The sequence below is a fragment of the Papio anubis genome, chromosome 11 (genome assembly GCF_008728515.1).
Source record: "Papio anubis isolate 15944 chromosome 11, Panubis1.0, whole genome shotgun sequence".
NCBI classification, from domain to species: domain Eukaryota; kingdom Metazoa; phylum Chordata; class Mammalia; order Primates; family Cercopithecidae; genus Papio; species Papio anubis.
Window position 1 is genome coordinate 91,944,309 of NC_044986.1, and position 23,916 is coordinate 91,968,224.

The 23,916-nt window shown below is 39.4% G+C and overlaps 1 protein-coding gene and 1 pseudogene across 31 annotated transcripts in view; both read left to right on the forward strand.

Moving 5' to 3' along the window:
• The window catches only part of PARD3 (par-3 family cell polarity regulator), a 711,028-nt gene that overhangs the window by 316,748 nt on the left and 370,364 nt on the right, over positions 1 to 23,916 (forward strand). The gene's annotated exons all lie outside the window — the stretch shown is intronic.
• On the forward strand, positions 14,632 to 17,418 carry LOC110744211 (annotated as a pseudogene).

Sequence of the window (23,916 nt, forward strand, 5' to 3'; positions counted from 1 at the left end):
TACAAATACATATATATGTATGCACACACTGAGCTGATATTTAGTGAGGTTATATATGGAAGGACTATAGGAATAGCATGTAATTTAAGAAAAATAAATTATTTTTAAAAGATAGATCCTGTGTTTAAGATGGAAAATTACAGTTAGATCCGTTAGGCATGCCTCGCCCAGCCATAATATGGAAAAAGTGTAAGCAAAGGGCATTTTAGCGAGCTGCTCGAGTACTCAACCTATCATCACATTTAATTAAAATGTCATTTTGAGCCATGGCCGATTCATTCGTTAATTTGTTATTTAAAACAGCTTGAGAAGTATTTATTTTAAATACAGAATTTGTGTTAATGAATTGGAAAAGAATATTGTATTGCTTGGCAGAGATGTTATAGCCTAACGATTTGTGGCTTAGAACAAGAAAAACAGCTGGTGATCAGTTTGTCTAAGTAGTACATGAGTATCTACTAATATTCGATAATAGCCAATTTTGTTTTTAATAACCAGAATAAGGGAGTTGGGAATGGGAGGCAGAAACAAGGACACTGACGCCCAAAACTGCACAGTATGGGTTGTGATCCATGGTTCAGTTGGATCCCTTTTGAGGAGGGGGAGGAAAGCCAGCTGGGCAGGGATATGCATGGGCCTGCGTCTGTGCTTCTGCCAGAAGAGAAGTCACCAGCTCTGCCTTCCTCACTTTTCCCCCTTGTCTAAGATCTGTCCTTCTCTTTTCTTCAAAAGTGTGAAATTAGTTTAATCAAAGTTTTTTTTTTTTTTTTTGAGATGGGATCCTGCTGTGTTGCTTATGCTCAAGTAATCCTCTCTCTGAGCCTCCGCAGTAGCTGGGACTATAGGGAGTCACCACCATACCTAGCCAAATCTAAGGCATAGTTTATTTTCTCCAATTTTGGAAAGCAGGGTATATGTAGTTCTGCGTGTGTGTGTGTGTGTGTGTGTGTGTATGTGCGTCTATATCGCTACAAATGAGACCACTGTCTTAGTCCATTCAGGCTGCTTCAACAGAATACCTTAGACTGGGTGGCTTATACACAACCAAACCACATTTCTCATGTCCTACAGGCTGGGAGTGCAAGATCAAGGTGCCAGCAGTTTTGGTGTCTAGTGAAGGCTTGCCTTCTCATAGATCTTTACTTCTCACTATGTCCTTACATGGTGGGAGGAGCCAACAAGCTCCATTGGGTCATTTTAATAAGGGCACTAATCCAAGTCATGAGGACACAGCCTCCCACAAGGCCCCACATCCTATCCATCACCTTGGGGGTTAGGATGTCCACTCCTGAGTTTTGGTGGACACAACATTCATTCCATACCACTAGGGTAATGTCCTGATGTCAAGTCTTTACCTTAATCACATGTGTGATGTAAGGTAACATGGCAGGTTCTAGGGATTAAGATGTGGACATCTTTTTTTTTTTTTTTTTTTGGCAGGGGTGGGTGGTGAGGGACATTATTTTGCCTACCACATTTTACATACATTTAAATATTTACAGTAGTGTGAAAATAATGCACTTTACAAATGCATCATCTTCCATGATAATATGAAATGAGCATCTGATCCAGTGATATTAATGGGCTGATCATTTTGATTTCAGTATTTTGGGAAGGAAAGTAATGAACAGTAATGATCTAGTGAGTGTATTAGCCCATTCTGAAATACCTGGGACTGGGGTAACTTTCATTGACTCACCGTTCTGCAGGCTTTCTAGGAAGCATGGCACTGGCATCTGCTTGGCATCTAGGGAAGCCTCTGGTAGTTTACAATCATGGTGAAAGTTGAAGGGGGAGCAGGCACATCACGTGACGAAAGCAGGAGCAAGTCAGGCGGAGGGGGGTGCCACACACACACACTTTTAAATTATCGGCTCTCCTGAGAACCCACTGTCATGAAGACAGCACCAAACCATGAAGGATCCGTCCCCAGGATTCAGCCACCTCCCACCAGGCCCCACCTCCAGCATTGGGGATTACAGTTCAACATGAGATTTGGGCAGGGGGCAAGTATCCAAACTATATTAGTGTGTATTTCTTTGAGACCATTTTTTATTTAGGTGAGCCCTATGGGGCAATATTTGTATAAATAAAACTCAACCATTACATAATTGTGGTTGCTTGATAAAAAACAAAAATCTGTGGTAACAAAATTGGTTATTTTTAGCTCTTTTGCACAATTAAAAGTAATTTTTATAGTAATTTTTTAGTGCTATAGATGTGAAATTTTGATGAGAAAAATTATGTACAGGTTGTGAATATTGTGCATGTTGGGAAGTTTCATTCTTTCACTGGTACTCTCTTGTTCAAGCTCTCCTCCTCCCTTCTGTATGACTTATTTTACTTTTAAGCATAAAGTTATTGTAACACAAGTTATGTTACTGTATTCATTTTATGTTTTTTTTTTTTGTTTTTTTTTTTTTTGAGACAGAGTCTCGCTCAGTCACCCAGGCTGGAGTGCAGTGGCCAGATCTCGGCTCACTGCAAGCTCCGCCTCCCAGGTTTACGCCATTCTCCTGCCTCAGCCTCCCGAGTAGCTGGGACTACAGGCGCCCGCCACCTCGCCCGGCTAGTTTTTTTGTATTTTTTAGTAGAGACGGGGTTTCACCGGGTTAGCCAGGATGGTCTCGATCTCCTGACCTCGTGATCCGCCCGTCTCGGCCTCCCAAAGTGCTGGGATTACAGGCTTGAGCCACCGCGCCCGGCCTCATTTTATGTTATTATAATTTGTTATTTTATGTAACTTTTGTTATTGGAACATAACAGGCTGGAGTGCAGTGGTGTGATGTTGGCTCATTGCAGCCTCCAATCCCAGGTTCAAGCTGTTCTCCCACCTCAGCCTCCTGAGTAGCTGGGATTACAGGCATGAGCCACCACACCCAGCTAATTTTTGTATTTTTGTAGAGATGAGATTTTGCCATGTTGGCCAGGCTGGTCTCAAACTCCTGACCCCAGGTGATCTGCCTGCCTTGACCTCCCAAAGTGCTGGGATTACAGGTGTGAGCCACTGTGCCTGGCCTATTTTAGACATTTCCAATAATTCTGATTTGAACAGATGCTTTAAAAATGATGGAAGATTGATTCTAATGAGTCTTCTTATGCACACTGACCTAAAGGCCATTTTTGTTTTACAACTTACTTTCTTCTTTCGATTGTGAAAAAGTGCATTCTTGGGCATTTGCTAATCTTTTAGAGAATTAAAATTTTCTTAAGCATAGCACCCTTTTCTAGTTTTGTGTGTGTCCTACATTCTGCTTTATTTGGTAGCTACTTCCAGGCCTCTGTAGCACATAAGGTTTTATAAAGTCAGAATCACATCTTCATCATCCCTGTGAGTGTGTGTAGCATGGGTTTGATGCTTTGCATTCAAGAAGTATGTAGTCAGCCCTCCATGCCTGTGTGTTGTATATCCATGGCTTCAACCAACATGAATTGAAAATGTTTTGAAAAAAATTGCATCTGTACTGAACTTGTACAGACTTTTTTTTCTTGTCAGTGTTCCCTAAACCATACAGTATAAAAACGATTTATATAGCAGTTACATTGTATTAGGTATTATAAATAACGTAGAGATGATTTAATGTGTCCTGGACGATATGTGTAGGTTGTATGCAAATACTATGCTATGTCATATCCGGGACTTGAGCATTCTCAGGCATCTGGGACCAATCTCCCACAGACACTGAGAGATGGCTGGACTCCCCTTTCTTCTCAGCCCTGTCAAACTGGCAGTGACATCAAAAGGAAGGGCCGCATGGTCTTGGGCAGAGTTGGCTTAGAGAAATAGAGAGTATGCTTAATTCATTTCAGGTTCTAGATAATGCAGCATGATAAAAGACTATTCATATGTTATAAATATAAAATTTCAACAGATCCACGTTCATATGTGTACTTCATATTTTAGTTAGCAGATTCCTTTAATGGGGTTTTTTTTTTTTTTTACACTGAGGAAATATTTCACACTATTTTCCACTAAAACCTCTTTCAATTTGTATACATTCGCCAAGATTGTAATTTTATATGGAAACCTCACAGATAACATTTTGTGTCTATTTCCTCACCTGTTGTATGCTTGCTGAGTGTCCAGTGCAATAGTCTATCATCGTAGAAAATGGAGACACCCTTGATTAGAAAACATAGTTACAGAAAGCACATCTGAAATGATAACTCTTTGGTTTTTAATTTATCATCCGTCTTCACATACTCTTTTTATTAAAGGATTGTAGATTGCTGCATTTTGTTAAAATCTAAGAACAAAGCTTTATTGCTTAAGAGGATGATTTAGCTATAATCTTGTAGTTATATTATTCCTTATCAACATAAAAAAAAAACAAAAAACATGTCCTTAGAGAAAAAAGGCTTGCGCTAAACAAATTGAGTAACCATTGGAGGCATACTTTTATTCTCAGGAACTTGGCTGCTGTATGTCTTCCTCTGGACTCATCTACAGTAAATGATGTTTCACCATCTATTGGTAATGAAATGGTCATATGTGTGTTATACTTTCTTATGCAAGAGTCAGGGCTATTACTTCAGTGCTATTCTAAGTGTCTAAAAAAGGTAGGAGTGAGTGTGTGTGTGTGTGTGTGTTGCAGTGATTCATTACCTTTATTTTTCTATGTTCACACGTAAGTGATTATCCTTATTTATTGGCTGAAAATTGAGTATTGATGTAGGCTTTTTAATTTTTGTTCATTTTTAATTTCTTTTTGAGACAGAGTTTTGCTCTTTTGCTCAGGCTGGAGTGCAGTGGTGCAATCTCAGCTCACTGTAACCTCCGCCTCCTGGGTTCAAGAGGTTTTGTGTCTCAGCCCCCCAAGTAGCTGGGATTACAGACGTGTACCACCATAGCTGGCTAATTTTTGTGTTTTTAGTAGAGACAGGGTTTCACCATGTTGGCCAGGCTGGTGTCGAACTCCTGGCCTCATCCTCCTGCCTTGGCCTCCCAAAGTGCTGGAATTACAGGTGTGAGCAACACTGTGCCGAGGGGATAGTGGCCTTTTTACTTCAAGTATTCGTAGCAAGAATAAAGCGTGACATAAATGGCATGTGTGAAATTAGAATGATGTGTATAAAACTCACGAGACAGTGACTAATATGTCTTAAATAAATGTTGTATTCCATGGATTATTTTCTAGATTTATTTTCCTAAACACTGTCTTTGAAATGAATACCTACGTACCACACTTGTGCATCTCCCTCAGACTTTTAAAGGAATTATTAATCAAATGAAGCTGAGAAATACTGAAGTGTCTCTGTCTACATCTGACTGCTTCTTATAATTTGCTGTCAGTTCCTATGGGTTTCAAGCTTCTCAGTTCTATGCTACTCATATTTGACATTTTTGGTTTTTTTTTTTCTGCCTACTTACCTACAATCTTACTGGTAAATATAATCTTTTTGAACATCTTATAGTAATATACCTTATGGAAATCAAAATAGTATAAGAAGTTCTTTGAGGAGCTAGGAGAGGGAAATAAAAGCACTTCTTTACATTTCTTCACCACTGTTTTTGTATATTGCTCCATTGCCCCTTGAATTATTTCGCAAGATCTAAGTATGTGTGGGTAAAATACAACTGCTTTGCATTTGTAACTTTATTATAATTAAATGTGTTTCATCTTTTTTAAAGATGGAAGAAATCACACTACAATAGTATTTGTTACTTCTTTTCATAGTCAAAGCACATCTACGTAAATGGAGTTGAGGCCACATCTTGACCCACTGATCATCTTGTTAAATTTCATGTTGCTTCCTAGCTCATTTAACTTGTGAGGAACAGCATTTTAGGAGGCTTGATTTAGCAATTCTTTTCAGTAAAACCATACCTCTTCTCAATGACTGTTGTATAAAGTCAGCACAACCTGTTCTAAAGAGATTTATGACACTGTAATGCAGAAAATATTGTAGAAATTATTATGGTGAAGATGTGACTTTAGGCAGCTTTTCTTTCAAAAAATATAGCCTTAATTATGGGGGAAAGCTCTCACTGTCATCCCTCAATATCACTTGGGGATTGGTTCCAGGAATTCCTACAGCTACCAAAATCTGAAGATGCTTAGTTTCTTATTTAAAATCGTGTACTAGTTTGCATATAACCTGCATACATCCTCTTGTACACTTTAAATCATCTCCAGATTACTTATAAGGCCTAACACAATGTAAATGCTGTATAGTTATACTCTATTGTTTTTATTTGCATTATTTTTAATTTTTGCATTATTTGTTATTTATATTTTCTTTTTCAAGTATTTTCAATCTGTTGAGATTCAATCCGTGCATTCAGTTTGAATCCATGGATGTGGAACCAACAGATAAGAAGACCAATTGTATTTAGTATTACTACATTGGATATTTTTCACTAGTCTTTATAATATTCTGCATTGCTGGATCACATTATTTCATTAAGTTTTTTATTACAGAAAAGTTTAAACATACAGCTCAACTATCAGCTCTAACAATTATTAATTTATGGCTAATCTTGCTGCATCTATATTCCTACAAACTCATCCAAACAGGATTATTTTGAAACATATTTCAGACCTCATGTCACTTCGTCTGAAAATGTTTTAGTATACGTTTTCAAAACATGAAATATTAAAAATAGTACTGTTTAATAACAAAAATACTTAATGCTGTATGTAGTAGGGTTATTAACATTTCTGATTGTTTTGTAAATGTCGCTTTATACTTGGCTTGTTTAGAGTCCACACAAAACCCACACCTTACATTTGATTGATATAGCTCTTCAGATTCTTTTAGTCTACAGGTTGTTCCTCCTCCTGACCCCTGTGCATGTGTTTCAGTTTCTTCATTGAAATTGGGCTTGTTTTCTCCTGCAGCTTCCTCCTGTCTTGACTTCGCTGAATCCGTCCCTGTGGTATCTACCATGTTCTATAACTTCTGTGTTTTTTATAAACTGATAGTCGGATGTAGACTCTTAACATAACTCTGATTTGAATTTGTAATAATATTATCTCCAGGTATTGTTGTGTGGTTCCATCAGCAGATGGGGGATATGTGGTTGTTCATCATTTTGTGAGCAGCCCCTGGTAATTATTACGTGGATCTTTTATCTGTTTACCTGTTATTACTCTCATTCCTTTATTTATTAGGGGAATATTTCTATAAACAGAAACTTTTCCTTGTCAGCTATTCTTGCCAGTTAGTCTGAGGTATACTGTTCGTATGGAAAATGTAGGCCAAATGCTTCATTTCATCTCTTTCTTAATCAGTTTTGTTTTTGTTTCTTTTTCTTTTTCTTTTTTTTTTTTCTTCCCTTTTGAGACAAGGTCTTGCTCTGTCACTTAGGCTGGACACCCAGTGCGGTGATGCTGCTGCCAAGTCTTCCTAGGCTCAAGCAATCCTCCCACCTTAACCTGCCAGGTAGCTGGGACTATAGACGCACACCACCATGCCAGCTAATTTTTGTATTTTTATAGAGACAGGCTTTTGCCATGTTGCCCAGGCGGGTCTCAAACTCCTGATCTCAAGTGATCCACCCACCTTAGCTTCCCAAAGTGTTGGTATTACAGGCATGAGCCACCATGGCTGGCCTCTTCCTTTATTGGTTTTAGAAAAAATAAGTTGGTTTTCTAGGGCCACATCCTCATGGTTCATGTTTCCCTTTTTTTTTTTTTTAAAAAAAAGATATCATTAAGAACTCACAAATATCAACATAGTTATTATTGCAGCCGGTTGCATTATGCTTCTTACTGATGCTCCAGTTGCCCCACATTTGAATAGCCAGGCCCTTCTAAGCTGACTCCTGAGAGCTGTTGGTAACAGCATCCTTAGTTTCTGCTGTGACTGTGTTCCATGCTCTTCTAATGTATTTTCTGCCGCATACCTATAATCAGTCATTTCTCAAAGTAGCCTTGCCCCTATTAATGGGCAAGGGTATTCACAGATCACTATTTGGAATCATTGCTTTTATTTTGCAAATGCTGAAAAGTAAGTTAACATCAAGAGCACCCTGGCTCAAATTCAGTTTTCACAGCAATGTCTGAAAATGTAGTGATTCTACCCTTGATTATCCGAGTGATGAATCTTTCCAAGAGTACGAATAAACGTGGGTTCTCCTTGCCAATTCAGATTTTCCTTTATTTGGCCTCTGATGAACTTCTTACAGAACTGCAGACTGATGTTTCTGTGGGCACTGTGACTGTGTGTTGGATGAGGTCTTACTTGGCAGGTGTCAGAAGCATTGATGGGCAGATCTGCTTGTCTGCAGTAGGATGCCAGAACACAGTGACCACTGTACTTGTGTTGAGTTGTGGGATTTTGTTTTTGCTTTTTTTGTTTATGAGTACAAATAGTTAGGAAGCAATGGCATCTCAATGAGTTTAACATTTTCTGTTTGCCCCTGGTGAAATTGAGTGCCAGGAAATTGGGCTCAACCATTGTGTTGTCTTCAGTAGGCAAACTGGGGTCAGGGACTGGAACTTGGTCACAGTCATGGTGCTAAGTTTTGAAGAGGTTTTTCTTAGTGTGGAATGTCTGAGCTTGGTCTTCCCTGACAGTGGAATCGGCTCCAGCTCTGCAGACCTTATCAATCCTGTTACCTGTGCATCCAACATTTCATCTCCCAAAGCTGGCTTCATCAGTGATCTGTGAAGTGTGATGCGGAACCATTGAGGCATGGAAAACGAATATGGGGACCTTTGATCAACATGGGGATTAGGGGAACAGCAATTATTTAAAAAAGAGTATCAGGACTTAACATATTTGTATTTTATTATCTCACATTGTAAAATTTCCTATTTCTTGTATATGTTTAATAATATTTATATTAGTGGAATTGAGCATTTAAATGATCATTAAATAAAAGTCCTATACAGCTGCATGCTCAGAAAGATTTTCCTAACAGGGCTATGTTATCAGGAAAGTTTGGAGGCACTGGACCTGCTTTCTGGTCACTTTTTCTACATCTTTTCTTGGGCAGTCTTTTGATTCATTCTCCAGTTTAGTCAAGCGTGATCGTTTAATAATTCACATCTCTCTTCCTTCTATCCCCATGCTTAAAAACCTTCAGTAGCTTCCCAGTACAGTTAAGAATACTGGTATGTTTTGTTCAAGTGTATAAGAATTGTTCTGTGTCTTTGCAGCCTTACCTCTTCTACCTCATGACTAGCACGCAGGGCCTCTGAATTTCTTGGATGAGGCTTCTTCCTGCTTAACTCTAGGCACTTGTTTTTCCCTTTGCCTGGTAAAACTTCTCTTTGGTGCTCTCCTGTCTAACCTTACTTATGCCATAGGAGTCTGGTCAAGTCATAGTTTCTTCAGTAGGTATTTCCGGATTCCATAGAGTTGCTACATAATCCTGTAGCGCCTTGTATTTTTGGTGAGTACCGAAGAGTAGGGAATTTGTGTGGGTTCTCTAGATTCACCGCTGTGTTGGGAAATGTTAACATCCAGCTCTCTGAAAACCACAGAAACCTGGCTTTGTCACATTTTCCCATTTCCATGGTGTAAATACGAGTATCATGTCCAGATTCAGGCTACCAAGTTGATGTCACTGAATGTTGAGTTGGGATGAGATGAATGGTGGCAAACAGTAATATGGTAACAGACGGAGAAGATGCATCATGTGTGTAGATACTAATAAAATATAGTAAAATAATTAGAACATGAATAGTTTTGAGTATTATCTTTGTTTTCATATAATTTAGTTGGAAGTTTATGTACTATAATTTTTTTTCTTTTCTTTCTTTCTCTCCCTGTCCTTCCTTCTTTCTTCCCTTCCCCTTCCCTTTCCCCTTCCCCTTCCCTTCCCTCTCTTTCTCTCTTTCTCTCTCTCTCTCTCTCTCTCTGTGTTTCTCTCTTTCTCTCTCTCTCTCTCTTTCTTTTTTGAGACCAAGTTTCACTTTTGTTGCCCAGGTTAGAGTGCAATGGCACTATCTCGGATCACTGCAGTCTCCATCTCCCGGGTTCAAGTGATTCTCCTGCCTCAGCCTCCTGAGTAGCTGGGATTACAGGTGCCTGCCACCACACCCAGCTGATTTTTGTATTTTTAGTAGAAATGGGATTTTACCATGTTAGCCAGGCTGGTCTGGAACTCCTGACCTCAGGTGATCTGCCTGCCTTGGCCTCCCAAAATGCTGAGATTACAGACATGAGCCACCGTGCCTGGCCTGTATTATAATTTTTAATAATTTTATTTAACCATCAACTCTCAAAAAGTCCTGAAAATTTAATAATTCTCTTTCATGCAATAGTATGAGCCAGGAGTAGAGATCCCCTGTGCCACACACAGGTCACATTTTTTTGAATTGATTGAAGACATTGGAATAAGGTAACGTATGCATGTGCCGCCATTTGTTGGCATTTACTTTGCTTTGCATTATCAACTTATTCTTTTATAGCTTGCATGTCTTGCATTATACTAGCTTTTAAATGAGGAGAAGTATATATCACAAAGGGAAATATGCGCAAATGCAGCCAGATACTCAAGGCCACGCCAGTGGTGCAACTGATTGACTAAGGCATTAACATTGATCTAATGAAGCTCAATGGCAGGTGGTTGGCTTGGAAAAATGAATTATAATACATTAATCTTGCTTTGTAAATATATAAGGTAGACAGAAAAAATGGTAAACATTTTCTTTCTTGGAATTTCCATTTTGCTATTCATTCCCTCATTTACCAATCATTGAGAGGTGAATTATCAGAAAAACGCTTTAGTGATATTTGCCTGCAGCTACTGAATTGGTAGTTTTGACTGAATTACTTGATCAATTCGACCTGAGTTTCTAAATTGACTAAGCATTTGACTGAAAAGATTCTTCAGAAGAAAATACAGATGATTTCACAAGATGATAGTGACATATTGTTTGAAAGTGTAGATTAAGGGCACCCAACACATTTCTGTTAATCCAAGTAAATGTTTCTGACAAGGTTATAAGAGTAAATGCCATCAGGGTTACAAAAGCTGGTGCAAGATTTAGACATTTTAATAGCCATGTAGTAGGACATTTCAAATATTATTTTCTAAAGGTTAACTGTCAATATTTAGGTCCTATAAAGAAAAAGTTTTAAAATGCCTTAGAATATAGTATTTACTTTGTAAGCAGTCTTTCTAGACAAAACAGCCCTTCTGTATTTTATTTCTAAAAATCAAAAGCTGGTAGGGCCAGAAAAGTTTTTAAGATAGAAGGTAAGCCGTTTTTGTTATAGATGAGGAAACTAGAGCCGTGCGTGAATATGAACAGCCTTGTTCTGTTTGAGTCTGTGTTTTGAAGTGTGTGGTTTACCATGTGAATTAAGACATGAGCAGGTACGAGCCTGTCTTTGCAGCAGATGATCTTCAGCCACATGCTTCATCTTATGCTAGCCCATTATCCTGGATGACTCTTCTTTTTATGTTGAATCAATGTATGGTAATATTTGCAGAGAAGACTAAGGAGGCGTATTAGAAATCCGTACTAATGTAGATACATTTTGTAAAATCAAATAAGATTGATCACCATCCCTACTTAATTTAGAGCAAAGGAAGGGAATCTAATTTTTCTATTTTTCCACACCTCGTTTGCTGTAATGAAAATGGCATTCTGCTTTGAATCATTTCCAAGGAAATGACTTTCAATATTGTTGTCTGTGACATTTTGACAATTAAAATGCATTTTTTAAGCCTACTGGAAATGCTGCGATGCTTTTTCTTGTTTTCATTTTTTTTTTTTTTTCTTTTTTCCCAGTGGTTCTATCTGTGCTTGTTGCCTAGGAAACCACCACTGGGTTGAATTCTGTTTGCCTGGTTGTCTGACAGACTGGTAGAGTTATGGATAAAGTTCTTGGCTTTAGAATTGTAAAAGTGCTACTTAAATACTAGAAATGTTTTATCAATATTAAAGTGCTTTATCTCCTCAATTAAAAAGCAGCCAAGCATTTGTTTGGTTTTCTTAAAATGCTAAATAGAGAATTATTGTTTTCCTTGATTATTATTGAAATTTCCTCTTTTGTATACAAATTTGCAATAGGATTTGAATTGTCATAGTGAGCTAGTTCTAAAGATAGCACTTTAATAAAAAAATGCTTCTGTAAATTTGTTTACTTCCTTGGGGAGTCATGTGCGTGTATTATTCTCAAGAGGGACAAACATAAACATATTTCATGAAAAAATTCACAGAGGTGTTAGAAAATGCATATTATTTAGCCCTATATTTGATAAGTAGAAAAACAATTATTTCTATATAACTTTTTCAAATTAAAGTTAGAAGTGTAGTGGAAATCCCACAGATCTTTTCTGAGTGATTAAAAGTTAATAGAACTGAGAGTATATAATTAATGGTTATTTAATTATACTTTTATCTAGCTAAATTCAGTGTCCTATAACATTGCTTAATACTAAAAAAATTTTAGAGAGATGTGTTTTTGGATGATCCTGTGACCACTAGCTCCATGAAGCTGTAGAGCCCTTGAAATGAGGCAGGGGTAACTGAGGAGCTGAATCTAAATAGCCAGTGTGGCTAGTGACTCCATCATCTGGGGACTTGATGGAAATACAGAGTCTTGGGCCCCATCCGGACCTATTCATTCAGAATCTGTGTTTTTCATGAGGCCCCTTAGGGCTGATATGCAATGCTGTCTCTTCTAGAGCAATAATTCTCTTCTAGAGCAGTCTTGGCTGCACGTTACAATGACCTGAAGAGCTTGTGAAAGTAATTCTTTGGCTTCATCATAGGCCAGATTTTCAGTATTTCTGTTGGGGATCCTGGAACCAGCATTTTACCGAGTATTCCCACATCATTTTAATGACTGGTGAAGTGTTAGAACCACATATATAACTCAAAGAGTATACAAACAAGTGTGGCCTTCAGATGGGGAGGTCTTAAGCACTACCCTGGATTTTCCACTTTTTTGTTGAAGTTAATATAGGAGTGGTGTATGTAAGAAAGAGTCCAGGCCAGGAGTGGTGGCTCAAGCCTGTAATCCCAGCACTTTGGGAGGTCGAGGTGGGCGGAACCCCATCCTTAAAAAAATTACCTGGGTGTGTCGACCGGGACCTGTGGTCCCAGTTACTCGGGAGACTGAGGCAGGAGAATGGCATGAACCTTGGAGGCGGAGGTTGCAGTGAGCCGAGATCGCGTCACTGCACTGCAGCCTGGGCAACAGAGCAAGACTCTGTCTTGGAAAAAAAAAAAAAAAGAAAGTCTGTACTGAGTGCTAAGTATATTATCTTAAATTGACTAAACATTTCACTGAGAAGACTCTTTTGGTAAAAATATACAAGACTGTATTGACAGGCTGGGCATGGTGACTCATGCCTGTACTCCCAGAACTTTGGGGAGGCAAAGACGTTAGCGACATACTTTGTGAATGTATAGATTAAGGGCACCCAACATATCTCTGTTAATCCAAATAAATGTCCTTGACATAGATAAGAAGGACGAGCATTTTGTTTTGTGTACACACACACTCACTCTCTCTCTGTAATGTGCCCTTCCGTCAATGTACCACTCCCCATTTCTTCTCACAAATCCCCTAATAATAAAATAAATTGCGATGAATTTAAAAGCCTTATTTGTTTGCTCATCTTAGCTAAAGGGAACTTATTTCATTCTTAAAATTTTTTTTCATGGTCTTTCTTTTTCCCTGTGAAGAACGATTACAAGATCCAAGCATGAGATGAGTCATTGTCGAAAGAACAGTGTCTTTTCTTCCAGCTCTGACTTGCAGTGTGGTTGAGTTCAGCTTATGTGCATTTACTGCACTCCTACCGTGTGATGGCATTGATGGTAGATGTAGGTGAGAAAGGTGCAAATTAGCCAGTCTCTTGCTTTCAGTTCTTGGTGTTCCTGGATTTCATGCATACTGGATAGGAGCATGTTTCCTGTGGCTTGACTACTGACGCTTGGATTTTTATTTCTACTAATTACTGTTGGATTAAAACTTTTGCCAGGATATCTGATCTCTGTAACACCAAGTCTTCATACCTGTAAGATGGGAATAATAATAGAACCTATTTTATGGCCTTGTTCTGAGGATTTGATCAGTTATGACATTAAGGTTATTAGCATATACATAACCCATAGTAAATGCTCAACAAATGTTAGTGATTACAGACTTAATTGGTTTATTATAAATGATCAGGGCATGTTTACTTTTACATTACTCTTTCCTTAAGGAGGAGAATGAATGGTTTGGATTAGCTATGAAGGATCTCTGCACTTTGAAGGTAATACAAACAGACACGCAGCCATATGTTTCAGAGCCATGAAGTCTTATTGCCGCCTTGGAGCAACCAGTTGGTGCCAAATGGCCTTATTAATCGCCAGTGTGTACAGGGTTGTGTGGTAAGGAATTAATTTGAAACTGGAACAGTTAAGACAGAGAAGTGGATAATGAGCAATTTGAATGTTTTTAAAGTGCTTCTGTCATACTCCCCCTGTAGAAAATAAAGCTTTTCAACTTCTGGCAGCATCCGATCCTTTACTTCGTTTTCGTTCCTAGCACTGATCTCCTCATGGCATAGGCTATGCTCACATGTGTATTCTTTGTCCTCTCCTCATCAGAATGGAGCATTCTGGAGGGATTATTGGCCTTCCAGGTTCAAACGATTCTTCTGCCCTCTGCCTCAGCCACCCCTGAGACTATGGGCGCACACCACCATGCCCAACTAATTTTTGTATTTTTAGTGGAGACAGGGTTTCACCATGTTGGCCAGGCTGGTCTAGAACTCCTGACATCACATGATCTGCCCACCTCAACATCCCAAAGTGCTGAGATTACAGGCTTCAACCATTGTGCCCCACTGTAGATGTTTGTCTTTGACAGAATGACTTTTTAAACTTCCTTAGAAAGCTTTTAGCGGGGCAGGCAAGGGACGGGGCCATGCATGTGGCATGCTGGGCTGTGGGTGCTGGCTGCTGGGAACCTGGCGAAGCGTGGCCGCGCATGTGTGCTGAAGGGAGAGGCGGCCACAGAGATAGCATGTTCCTCATGATCCAGCGCCACTACATCACCATCTTCACAGATACCAAGGTGTCTAGCATGGTGTTTGAGTTGAAATGCATCGTCGGGGGCATCCTCAGCAGCTGTACAAGGATGACCAGCTCTTGGATGTTGGCAAGACGCTGGGTGAGTGTGGCTTCACCAGCCAAAGTGCGCGGCCACAGCCCCGGCCACAGCTCTGCTGGGCTTCCAGGCGGACGACACCCTTGACGCCCTGTACATCCCGCTGTTAGGAAGCCCAAAGACGCAGGAAGCAGTGCCCATGAGCAAGCCGTGCATAGAGGGCACTCTGCCTGTCTGTGAGAGGCCCACTTCCACCAGTAAAAGAGATTTAGATTTAGATGTCAGAGTGCAAAAAGAAAGAAAGAAAAAAAAAAAGGTTTTAGTACCATGAAGATTCATGTGCATCCCAGTGTGGTGGCGAGCCTGTGGTCCCAGCTGCTTAGGATGCAGGGGTGGGAGGATCCCTTCAGCCTGGGAGGTTGAGGCTGCAGTGAGCCCAGATTGCACCACTGCACTCCAGCCTGGGTGACAGAGCTAGACTCTGTCTCAAAAAAAACCATAAAAATAAAAAAAAAAATAAAAAATAAAAAATTCATGTGCAAGATGTAAAGCCCAGCTCTGACAAAAATGAAGTATGGAGATTAGAGTGGAAGTTTAACACCTCATAGTTGTAGAGAGGCCTGCTGCTGTGAAGTAATTGTTGATGGTCAACATACACTGGGATAATTATAAAATCTCGTAAAGTGCAGGAGCTTCAAACGCACATCCTGAGGTGACAGAAAACTGGCAAATGAAATTGGCAAATTGCTAGTCCCCAGGTAAGAGAAGAAGATTACGCTTTTATATAGTATTGTGGAGTAAAGGTTATAATAATAAAGAAATAGGGGAAATAATGCTCATCGAAAGTTAACTTGACAGTTACTGCTGTACTTAAATTCTTAACAAAATAATAGAAGACAAATGTCAAAGGAGAGGGCATTGAGCATTTAGAGAATATCTTCAATGCAATCAATAGTCAATGTCAATTTTTGAAAGACAAATTACTTATTAGATGAAGTTATAATTTTAAAATTTAATTACATGATTGTTGAACTAAATTGGTAAAGGGGAAGTGATACGAGGAATTTCGTGCAGATACACACATAAAATTATATGTGAAGAATTAATTTAGATTGACTCCCACTCAGATATTCTCATAAGGGAGTCAGCACTGCATGAAGGACCATAGTGCAAAATTAATAATTTAAAAAAAAAAAAAAAAGGGAAGTAAAACCTGGATGGTATTTCCAACCAGGGAGTTTATCACCAGTATTTGAAGCAGCAATTCTTTGTCCCTTTCCTGGTAGAAGACCTTTTTTTGGTTCTCTGGGGCCTTCCAACATCTGTAATTGTTTCTTTGCTACAGAGATTGCCCTTTCAATACTTGAGACAATCAATGTGAAAAGGACAGAGATAGATGGAAGTCCTGTATCTGTAGATGGAAATCATTCATTTTCTTTATTTATTTATACAGTAACACTTTAACAAACATTTTCTCAGTGTCCTTTGCTGGACTAAACACTAGGGGTAGAATCACAAAATTTAATGAGGCGGACAGATGAGAAAGTACCAGATCTAACAAGTGAAATCAAGCGTGATTTCACTTAGGCTGTAGAAACCTGTTAAACTTCTCAGAGATGGCAATGCCTGCCCAGCCGACCTTAGAGAAGAGAGTGGGTGAGAAGAGGGCCCGGGGAGAGAACCGGAAAGCCTCTGTGGCCTTCTGCAGTGAGTGTTCCAGTTGAGTGTCAGGGTGCAGAGACGTTGTTCAGCTCACAGAGGGTACTCTAATGGTATTGTGCCCAAGCAGACCAAAGATTCTGAGTTATGACATCTGATTTGTGGTTTAGAAAAGGTATCATGAGTGCTTTGTAGAGGATGACTTGGAGACGGCCAAGCCTGGAGGGATAGAATAAATCAAGCTGAGAAATGATGAAGATCTGTGACTGCCAGTATGAAGTTCACATTTTAAAATAATCACAGCTGAATTAAATATGTGTGTGTGTATATATATATAATATTTATTTTATATATACAGCAATTACATGTATATAGCATGACATAGCCCTGCTACTCAGAGTCACAAAAGGGTGATGATCACTCAGACCAGCAGCACTGATGTCACCAGGACACTGAAATGCAGAATTTCAGATCCTACCCACTCTAGACCTACTGAAGTTCTTTAACAAGATTCCTAGGTGGTTTCTGTGCACATCAACTTTTGACAGTCTCTGACTTGGAAGACACTGAGTTGCCTCATCCCAGCCTACCTTGCTTGCTTTATCACCTTCCAATCACTTTGTTTCCAATCACATGTGCTACACCCATACCAAATTTCTTATTTATTTATTTATTTATTTAAATTATACTTTAAGTTCTAGGGTACATGTGCACAACGTGCAGGTTTATTACATATGTATACATGTGCTATGTTGGTGTGCTGCACCCATTAACCCGTCATTTACATTAGGTATATCTCCTAATGCTATCCCTCCCCCCTTCCCCCACCCCACGACAGGCCCCGGTGTGTGATATTCCCCTTCCTGTGTTCAAGTGATCTCATTGTTCAATTCCCACCTGTGAGTGAGAACATGCGGTGTTCAGTTTTCTGTTCTTGCGATAGTTTGCTGAGAATGATGGCTTGCAGCTGCATCCATGTCTCTACAAAGGACATGAACTCATCCTTTTTTATGGTTGCATAGTATTCCATGGTGTATATGTGCCACATTTTCTTAATCCAGTCTGTCACTGATGGACATTTGGGTTGGTTCCAAGTCTTTGCTATTGTGAATAGTGCCGCAGTAAACACACATGTGCATGTGTCTTTATAGCAGCATGATTTATAATCCTTTGGGTATATACCCTGTAATGGGATGGCTGGGTCAAATGGTATTTCTAGTTCTAGATCCTTGAGGAGTCGCCACACTGTCTTCCACAATGGTTGAACTAGTTTACAATCCCACCAACAGTGTAAAAGTGTTCTATTTCTCCACATCCTCTCCAGCAGTTGTTGTTTCCTGACTTTTTAAATGATCACCATTCTAATTGGTGTGAGATGGTATCTCATTGTGGTTTTGATTTGCATTTCTCTGATGGCCAGTGATGATGAGCATTTTTTCATGTGTCTGTTGGCTGCATAAATGTCTTTTGAGAAGTGACTGTTCATATCCTTCACCCACTTTTTGATGGGGTTGTTTGTTTTTTTCTTGTAAATTTGTTTGAGTTCTTTATAGGTTCTGGATATTAGCCCTTTGTCAGATGAGTAGATTTCAAAATTTTTCTCCCGTTCTGTAGGTTGCCTGTTCACTCTGATGGTAGTTTCTTTTGCTGTGCAGAAGCTCTTTAGTTTAATTAGATGCCATTTGTCAATTTTGGCTTTTGTTGCCATTGCTTTTGGTGTTTTAGACATGAAGTCCTTGCCCATGCCTATGTCCTGAATGGTACTGCCTAGGTTTTCATCTAGAGTTTTTATGGTTTTAGGTCTAACATTTAAATCAAGTTCATCTGAATTAATTTTTGTATAAGGTGTAAGGAAGGGATCCAGTTTCAGCCTTCTACATATGGCTAGCCAGTTTTCCCAGCACCATTTATTAAATAGGGAATCCTTTCCCCATTTCTTGTTTTTGTCAGGTTTGTCAAAGATCAGATGGTTGTAGATGTGTGGTATTATTTCTGAGGGCTCTGTTCTGTTCCATTGGTCTATATCTCTGTTTTGGTACCAGTACCATGCTGTTTTGGTTACTGTAGCCTTGAAGTCAGGTAGCGTGATGCCTCCAGCTTTGTTCTTTTGGCTTAGGATTGTCTTGGCAATGTGGGCTCTTTTTTGGTTCCATATGAACTTTAAAGTAGTTTTTTCCAATTCTGTGAAGAAAGTCATTGGTAGCTTAATGGAGATGGCATTGAATCTATAAATTACCTTGAGTAGTATGGCCATTTTCATGATATTGATTCTTCCTATCCATGAGCATGGAATGTTCTTCCATTTGTTTGTGTCCTCTTTTATTTCGTTGAGCAGTGGTTTGTAGTTCTCGTTGAAGAGGTCCTTCACATCCCTTGTAGGTTGGATTCCTAGGTATTTTATTCTATTTGAAGCTATTGTGAATGGGGGTTCACTCATGATTTGACTCTCTGTCTGTTATTTGTATGTAAGAATGCTTATGATTTTTGCACATTGATTTTGTATCCTGAGACTTTGCTGAAGTTGCTTATCAGCTTGAGGAGATTTTGGCTGAGACAATGGGATTTTCTAAATACACAATCATGTCATCTGCAAACAGGGGCAATTTGACTTCTTCTTTTCCTAACTGAATACCCTTGATTTCTTTCTCCTGCCTGATTGCCCTGGCCAGAACTTCCAACACTATGTTGAACAGGAGTGGTGAGAGAAGGCATCCCTGTCTTGTGCCTGTTTTCAAAGGGAATGCTTCCAGTTTTTGCCTATTCAGTACGATATTGGCTGTGGGTTTGCCATAAATAGCTCTTATTATTTTGAGATATGTCCCATCAATACCAAATTTATTGAGAGTTTTCGGCATGAAGGGCTGTTGAATTTTGTCAAAAGCCTTTTCTGCATCTATTGAGATAATCATGTGGTTTTTGTCTTTGGTTCTGTTTATATGCTGGATTACGTTTATTGATTTGTGTATATTGAACCAGCCTTGCATCCCAGGGATGAAGCCAGCTTGATCATGGTGGATGGGCTTTTTGATGTGCTGCTGGATTCGGTTTTCCAGTATTTTATTGAGGATTTTTGCATCGATGTTCATCAAGGATATTGGTCTAAAATTCTCTTCTTTTGTTGTGTCTCTGCCAGGCTTTGGTATCAGGATGATGTTCCCCTCATAAAATGAGTTAGGGAGGATTCCCTCTTTTTCTGTTGATTAGAATAGTTTCAGAAGGAATGGTACCAGCTCCTCCTTGTATCTCTGGTAGAATTCGGCTATGAGTCCATCTAGTCCTGCACTTTTTCTAGTTGGTAGGCTATCAATTATTGCCTCAATTTCAGAGCCTGTTACTGGTCTATTCAGGGATTCAACTTCTTCCTGGTTTAGTCTTGGGAGAGTGTATGTGTCCAGGAATTTATCCATTTCTTCTAGGTTTTCTAGTTTATTTGCATAGAGGTGTTTATAGTATTCTCTGATGGTTGTTTGTATTTCTGTGGGGTTGGTGGTGATATCCCCTTTATCATTTTTTATTGCATCCATTTGATTCTTCTCTCTTTTCTTCTGTATTAGTCTTGCTAGTGGTGTATCAATTTTGCTGATCTTTTCAAAAAACCAACTCCTGGATGCATTGATTTTTTGAAGGGTTTTTTATATCTCTATCTCCTTCAGTTCTGCTCTGATCTTATTTATTTCTTGCCTTCTGCTAGCTTTCGAATGTGTTTGCTCTTGCTTCTCTCGTTCTTTTAATTGTGATGTTAGGGTGTCAGTTTTAGATCTTTCCAGCTTTCTCTTGTGGGCATTTAGTGCTATAAATGTCCCTCTACACACTGCTTTAAATGTGTCCCAGAGATTCTGGTATGTTATGTCTTTGTTCTTATTGGTTTCAAAGAACATCTTTATGTCTGCCTTCATTTCGTTATGTACCCAGTAGTCATTCAGGAGCAGGTTTTCAATTTCCATGTAGTTGAGCGGTTTTGAGTGAGTTTCTTAGTCCTGAGTTCTAGTTTGATTGCACTGTGGTCTGAGAGACAGTTTGTTGTAATTTCTGTTATTTTACATTTGCTGAGGAGTACTTCCAATTATGTGGTCCATTTTGGAATAAGTGCGATGTGGTGCTGAGAAGAATGTATATTCTGTTGATTTGGGGTGGAAAGTTCTGTAGATGTGTATTAGGTCTGCTTGGTGCAGAGCTGAGTTCAATTCCTGGATATCTTTGTTAACTTTCTGTCTTGTTGATCTGTGTAATATTGACAGTGGAGTGTTAAAGTCTCCCATTATTATTGTGTGGGAGTCTAAGTCTCTTTGTAAGTCTCTAAGGACTTGCTTTTTGAATCTGGGTGCTCCTGTGTTGGGTGCATATATATTTAAGATAGTTAGCTCTTCCTGATGAATTGATCCCTTTACCATTATGTAATAGCCTTTTTTGTCTCTTTTCATCTTTGTTGGTTTAAAGTCTGTTTTATCAGAGACTGGGATTGCAACCCCTGCCTTTTTTTGTTTTCCATTTGCTTGGTAGATCTTCCTCCATCCCTTTGTTTTGAGCCTATGTGTGTCTCTGCACGTGAGATGGGTCTCCCAAATACAGCACACAGATGGGTCTTGACTCTTTATCCAGTTTGCCAGTGTGTGTCTTTTAATTGGAGCATTTAGCCCATTTACATTAAAGGTTAATATTGTTGTGTGTGAATTTGATCCTGTCATTATGATGTTAGCTGGTTATTTTGCTCGTTAGTTGATGCAATTTCTTCCTAGCATCGATGGTCTTTACATTTTGGCATGTTTTTTCAGTGGCTGGTACTGATTGATCCTTTCCATGTTTAGTGCTTCCTTCAGGATCTCTTGTAGGGCAGGCTTGGTGGTGACAAAATCTCTTAAACATTTGCTTGTCTGTAAAGGATTTTATTTCTCCTTCACTTATGAAACTTAGTTTGGCTTTATATGAAATTATGGGTTGAAAATTCTTTTCTTTAAGAATGTTGAATGTTGGCCCCCACTTTCTTCCGGCTTGTAGAGTTTCTTCCGAGAGATCCGCTGTTAGTCTGATATGTTTAACTGTGTGGGTAACCTGACCTTTCTCTCTGGCTGCCCTTAACATTTTTTCCTTCATTTCACCTTTGGTGAATCTGACAATTATGTGTCTTGGAGTTGCTCTTCTCGAGGAGTATCTTTTTTGTGTTCTCTGTATTTCCTGAATTCGAATGTTGGCCTGCCTTGCTAGGTTGGGGAAGTTGTCCTGGATAATATCCTGCAGAGTGTTTTCCAACTTGGTTCCATTCTCCCATCACTTTCAGGTACACCAATCAGACGTAGAGCTAAAAACCTTGAATATAAATTGGACGAATGGCTAACTAGAATAACCCATGTAGAGAAGTCCTTAAATGACCTGATAGAGCTGAAAACAATGGCAGGAGAACTATGTGACAAATACACAAGCTTCAGTAACCCATGCATTCAATTGGAAGAAAGGGTATCAGTGATTGAAGATCAAATGAATGAAATGAAGCGAGAAGAGAAGTTTAGAGAAAAAAAAAGAGTAAAAAGAAGCGAACAAAGCCTCCAACAAATATGGGACTATGTGAAACGATTAAATCTACGTCTGATTGGTGTTGCTTGAATTTCAGTGTCTGGCTTTTGCACCTGCAGTTTTCTCTGCTCATTTATTCTCTTCCTTCTGCCCCATTCTTCTGGCCAGGCACCACCACCATTGCCCTGAAACAAAACCAAAATAGACTGCAAACAAAAAATGAAATTCTGAGACCCCTAACCAACTGAATGGACCCATTCTTGGCCAGGGATATACCAAAGTAAACCTGAAAACTAGTTCAGGCCATGATGGGAAAGGGGATTGGATATACCTTTTTATACCCTCATCTCTTTGGAATTCAGGTGTTACTGACCAGCATTAACATTGAAACAGGCTGGCTCGTGCCTCTAATCCCAACACTTTGGGAGGCCATGGTGGGAGGATCGCTTGAGCCCAGAATTTTGAGACCAGCCTGGACAGCATGACACTGTCTCTACAAAAATAAGAAAATTAACCAGTCATCATGGTGTGCACCCGTAGTCCCAGCAAATTGGTAAGCTGAGGCAGGAGGATCACGTGAGCCTGGGAGTTCAAGGATGCAGTGATCTATGATCATGCCACTGCTCTCCAGGCTGAGTGACAAAGTAAAACCTTGTCTCAAAAAAAAAAAAAAAAAAAAAACCCAAAAAAACCCAAAACATTAAAACAGCCACCATATAGTCTCTTGGTAGTGATAAAATATATAACAAAATGCCAGGTAGCTGGTCCTTAAAGAAATCAAAGTATTTTACCCCAAAATATATTTCTTTGGTGTATTTTGAAATGGCCTCACAAATCTCTCTCGTAAAGAGTCTGGCACCTTTTTAAGTCTGATTAAAAATCATTTACCATCTATTCTCCCTGAAGCCTGCTACCTGGGTGTTTCATCTGCATAGTAAGAACCCTGGACTCCACAACCCCTTATATTAACCAGGCACTCCTTTCTGTTTATTCCAGATCTTTAGATAATAACTTAACTCTTTCAACCAATTGACAGTCAAAAAATCTTTGAATCGATAACCTGGAATCCCTTGCTTCATTGTCCTGCCTTTCCAGACTAAACCAGTGTACACCTTACATGTATTGATTGATGTGTGCTCATAACTTCTGTCCTCTAAAATGTATAAAATCAAGCTGTAACAAATCACCTTGGGCAGTTGTTCTCAGGATCTCCTGTGGCTGTGTTGGGGCATGTCTTTAACCTTGGCAAAAATAAACTTTATTTTTATTTTTATTTTTATGTTTTGAGACGGAGTCTTGCTCTGTCTCCCAGGCCGTAGTGCAGTGGCACAATCTTGGCTCACTGCCACCTGTGCCTCCCAGGTTCAAAGGATTATTGTACATCAGCCTGCCAAGTAGCTGGGGTCACAGGTGCTCACAACCACGCCTGGCTTATTTTTGTATTTCTAGTAGAGACGGGGTTGCACCATGTTGATCAGACTGGTCTCGAACTCCTGACCTCAGGTGATCCACCTGCATTGACCTCCCAAAGTGTTGGGATTACAGATATGTGCCACTGTGCCCTGCCTAAACTTCTAAATTGATTGAGACTTGTTTCAGATACTTTTAAGGGCCTTGCCTCTATGGATATGACAGTGAATGGCATGATGGAGTTGTCTAGGAGTGTGTTGCCAGTGAGGAGGAACGTCCTAAAACCTAGCAGGGCAATGTGGCAAACACAATGATACGATTTGGCAG